This window comes from Pinus tabuliformis, chromosome 5_1, assembly GCF_031772625.1.
Source record: "Pinus tabuliformis cultivar Carrire ecotype Pingquan chromosome 5_1, CPIR1, whole genome shotgun sequence".
In the NCBI taxonomy this organism is placed as follows: Eukaryota; Viridiplantae; Streptophyta; class Pinopsida; order Pinales; family Pinaceae; genus Pinus; species Pinus tabuliformis.
This window is the reverse complement of record NC_142305.1, coordinates 131,421,320-131,426,415: the sequence shown is the minus strand read 5'-3', so window position 1 is coordinate 131,426,415 and position 5,096 is coordinate 131,421,320. Positions and strand designations below refer to the sequence as shown.

The 5,096-nt window shown below is 35.4% G+C and overlaps 1 pseudogene across 1 annotated transcript; it reads right to left on the bottom strand.

Moving 5' to 3' along the window:
* Window positions 1-1,199: 1,199 nt before the first annotated feature.
* LOC149163778 (L-ascorbate oxidase-like) lies at window positions 1,200-4,090 on the bottom strand (annotated as a pseudogene). The gene is made up of 4 exons (XR_016260052.1): window positions 4,073-4,090; window positions 3,799-4,011; window positions 1,674-1,874; window positions 1,200-1,541 (listed from the first exon to the last, which is right to left on the bottom strand). The product of XR_016260052.1 is annotated as an L-ascorbate oxidase-like (transcript).
* Between the last annotated feature and the right edge of the window lie 1,006 nt (window positions 4,091-5,096).

The following is a 5,096-nucleotide window of genomic DNA, read 5'->3' as shown; positions in this document are numbered from 1 at the left end:
GGAAGGGAATCTCCGTACTCTTCAACCCGAGAAAATTTGGAGCTGCCACGTGTTTCTGACCTGACGTAACGCAACGTCACGTTCTCGGGAGGTAAACCTCAGCAGTTGTATGGCTTCCGATATTCACCTCCGCCGTCCGATCTGGTTGCGTGTTGTCAGCCGTCGATCCTTGAAGGTGCACGAGCCTGCGTCAATTCAATGCGTTGCGTGGAGTGTTGACCGCCGTAAGTGATGAAGTTATGGCCTTTAATGTTTTACGTAGTGTTTGGTGAAGGCCCTTTTAATATGGGCATGGGGCACGTTTTAATTTATATACATATATGTTTTTATATATGTGTTATGTTTAAAAAAAAGAAATGTTGACCATTTTGTAAAAAGAATGAGAGCGTGCGAGAGCTGAAGTGTATGCTGTAGTTTTTATTGAGTGGTGCCTGCCTGCGAGCAAGTTAATTTGGGCATGGTGGCTGGGCACAATGTGAGTGCGTTTTTTTTTATATATGTAATGCCCATTAAAAACCAGAGGTGAGCATGGTTTATATGTTTTATACATATATGTTGGCCATCGTGAAAGAGATGAGCGTGGATTGTTTTAAGTGTTGGCCATTGTAAAAATGATGGAGGCAGCATAGTGCACAGCAGTGCGTAGTAAAGCAAAGAGGAGATGAATGCACAGCAGTGCTATCCGCAAAGATGAAAGGTGCAGCAGCGAAAGAGCAGGGAGAGCTCAGAATGAAGACCAGCATGTGAAGCAGGGGAAGATATTGCACAGCAGTGCATAGATCTTTTTATGTATTGGATTTGCATGGAAATGCAAAAGAAAAGAGTGCTCAAGCATTCTTGAAATTGTGAATGTAATTTACTGCATATGTGTAAAATATTTTTACAGCAGTATGTGTAAAAATAGTTTTACAACAGTAATGTAAAAATGGGTTTTACAGCAGTAAACCCAGCACAGTGAACTCTCAGGTGAAAACAGAGTTTTGGCTGAAGGTAATTTTGGTAAATCCCTCTCTGCGCAGAGGATGATGTGTGTAACATTTTGTTTTAAATCAATAGAAGTGTTTTTGTGTGTGACTGTGTAATGCTGTGGTCTGAGTTATTTTTTTTAAAAGAGGTTCTCTGCAAATGATCCTGGAACAGAGGAAACAGAGCATTGTCTCTGTGGTGGTTATTTTGTTGTTTTGGTATTTTTCCCCCATTTAAAAATACCCAACACGGATCACGTGTCCTGCTCTTGCCTTGTACAGTTTTGCCTGGTTTTTGGTGTAAGAAGTATCGTTCCAAAGCGGACCTTTGGAGGCGTGGAGGGAGGCAGCATCGAGGGAGGATTTGGAAGGTATCTTAAAATGGCACGCCCTGTTGGCGTCTTGGGTTCACGACACCTTGCGCGCTCGCACGTTGAGCTGCCAGTAATTTCTGGATGCATTCTGATTTGCTGTTATGAGTACTGAATATGTCTCCCCTGAGTATATGTTGAGGTCTTTAACAACGAATGGTTCCACGTAGTGGCCGTCCGCCTCAACCACAGTCATGTTATGTCCCTGTCATGTCATGTCATGTCACATTTCAGTTTGTAAAGTTTGATGGTTGATTCTGAGAATATTTTAAAAAATTTCCAGAATATTTTAGAATGGGATAAAAAGAATGAAGTCAAAAGAATGAAATGGATATACCTCAAGTAGGAAATTGAATGACGATAAGGAAGCCACGCTAGTAATCCGCAGGCGATATGTGTGTCCCGCGACTACAGATAGAATATAAGGAATAGCACATTCAGGATTTGTAGAGTTGCAGATACTGCCCGTTCCTGCTGAATTGTTTGTAGATTTCACGAGCGAGCAATTGTATGATCCACGCCCCTCAATAAGCAACGACTGCCCACATCATAATCCACTAAATCAGTGTTATGTGGAGGTTTGCTGTTAGGTCAAAATCCACAGATTTTGGTAACTTTACATATAGTGATTAGGATTTTTAGGGTGGAAATTCCAGATTCTATAGAAGTGCAGTGATTTTTTTAACATCTTCTTAAATGCAATTTAGGAGACTCGAACCTGGGTCCAAGCTCTAATAGCATGTGGAGGTTTACCGTTACACAAATACCCGCAGATTTTAATAAACGTTACAAACCGTGACTAAAATCCTCAGAATGGAAAATACGGATTCTATAAAAATACAGTGATTCTTCCAACATATTACTCCAGAATAGAGAAGCGGTGATACCACCTCATGGGCCGACAGGAAAAAAAACACAACTCAGAAGTGAAACCTAAAAGAAATGATTTCTTAAATGCTTAATGAATCCATGTTTCTTTATAATCGTCGCTTGGACGGCTTGAATATCGCTGTTATTGGGACAATCGTTGACCCATGGCTCACATGCTTCTTGGCACTGTTGGGATAAAAATTGATGGAAATTAGATGAAGATTATGTAGATTCATGCTTCTTGGCACTTTTGGGATAAAAATTTATAGAAATTAGATGAAGATTATGTAGATTCAAAATTGACTTGGATTAATTTAATATTAGTTTTCTGTTTGAATCAAAAAAGTGTTAAATAATGTGAATAATTTTAAGATTGAAAAAAATATGTTCATAATTGTATAATTATTGTTACATTTATAATTTTATTTAATTATGGTGAGAGATTTTCTTTCTAATCTAGTTAAAATTTTTAATTTGGTGAAATAGAAATAAAATAAAAATAATATATATATATATATATATATATATATATTCAGGTTCTATTAAATTTATTTTTGATAATTTTTATCTTTATATTTTTGTTTAATTGTATTGAAAGGTATTTATTTTTATTTTTAAACATTTTACTTGGATAAATAGAAATAAAATAAAAATGATAAAAATAAAATGAAATGTGTGTGAAAGAAACTAGTCTAGATTCATATTAAATTTGGATTTATCAATCACTGAAAGGGATCAACTTTCTCTAGGTGCAAACATTTAGTTAAATTTTGCATTTAAAAAAAAAAAGTTTTCACCTTGAGAGATTTGATCTTGACCCTCTCATTTTCAAGCTTTTACATGTCCCTTATTCACCCCATTTCTAGGGAGGGTAGCACAAGAATCGATCCCAAGATCTCTGGTTCGGTGAGACTTCATTTCCACTGCCATTGCCACTTGAGCTACCCCATGTTGACTACATTGATTATATATTATGACAATTAATTACTATGATATTTATAGATAACTAGAAATTTTCAACAATTCTTTGCTTTAGTATATGTATGTCTATTTACATTAACAAAACAAAAATTATGATCATTAAATATAAAAAGATCACTTACAATAATTTTATATATAATCACAATTTTGAGAAAGTAATTTCATAGAAATATTTTGTAGTAAATTTTTAGCACAAAATCATAACAATTTTATGAAAAAATTTCATAAAAATATATTGTAGTCAATCTTTATCACAAATTAAATAAAATTATAACTTAGAGGAAAAAATTAAATAAATCTATAACACTGAAAAAGACTAAAAGATTAAATAAAACTATAAAATTGAAAAAGACTAAATATAACATTGAGAGAAAAATAAATGAGATTTTTATATTTTTTTTTATGAGTTCTAAAACAATGGGAACAATTGAAAATTAGCCCCCAAAAAAGAAATTGATTATAAAATAAAATCCTCTTTGAAATTTTGATGGCTCTTACACTATCTTAAATAATTAACGTAATTAATTGTGAATAATAATAATAATTACACCCCAGTTAACACGTCTCATATTTTTCCTGATGGAATCAGGATGTAAATATATTCTGCTTACCTGGGGTTCACCAATCCAGACGAAAGGTTTGGAAGCCAAGCCTGTGGATTGCTCGAGATGGCTTTTATGCCACCAATCGTTTAATAAAATGCTCCGTTCTCCGTCGTAGGAGAAGGGTTCTTTCACACCATCGGCAACTGCCACATGAATGGATCCATACAAACCCGCAGACCTTTGCATTCCATAGTGGCCATGGTAGAAATACGTCCCAGGCTGCCCAACATAATTACACCACACAACATGAATCCCATAACGTAAATCAATTTGAATCAACTGTGACACTAGAGGTCATGAATCCCACTGTGATATGAGTAATGAAAATATAAAAGGCATGATGGGACACTGTGTAACTCCTCCCGTTCCATCACTCCATGGTGTTCCGCGCTGTCCATACAAAAAATTGTTAATAAATTAAGTCAATCGAAAAAAAAAATTCAATAGAAAAAAACAAAAAAACACCAAATCAATTATTCATTTCGTATAAAATTTCAGCGTAGAAAATTGTGCAGAGAAATAAAAGATCATGAATACCTGGCGGATTCCGTGCCAGTGAATAACAACATTCTCAGTTTCCATTTGATTAGTGAGTTGAACGTGGATGGTGTCCCCCACCTGGGCCTTGATGGTTGGGCCTGGAAATTGGCCATTGATGGTAATCACCAATTTCTCATAACAATCAGGAGATTTATATTCATATCTCACATTCCATCTATAATGGTGAATTCTTGCTTCTGCAAATGATGATACCAGCACTAGTGAAAGAAATAAGAGGCACCAAATACACATTCCATGTCGTCCCCAATTCATTTTCTTGTCCACTGCGCTGCAACGAATATTAGGATGATTTTCTAACCGTTGCAGGACGTCTGCAACCCTAAAAAATGAATTGGCAATAATCTATGATTCAGAAGTTGAAAGATGTGTAATATATAGAGTCACTATGTGAACGAGAGAAATGATTTTCTAATGCGTAGAGGAGAGTAACAACGAAGAAATGTCGCAGAAACTCGCAGGGCACTCAACTCAATTCAGAAGCATGCAAAATTACAACCACACAAAGTCATTGGAAGTCTTTGTCGAGGATTGTTACGTGTGAGATCGTAGCATTAACACAAAAATCCAAAAACCTGTGATAAATGTCAACACTTATATTTCAACTACCTACTCTTTGAAGACCAAAATCTGTGATGAAATTGAAGGCAATTGGAACATCACGCAGAAAAGTATCTTTGAGTAAACCTAACTTCTAGATATATACTTTGGAATTTTAGGACGAACATCAATTTCCTTTTCTCATA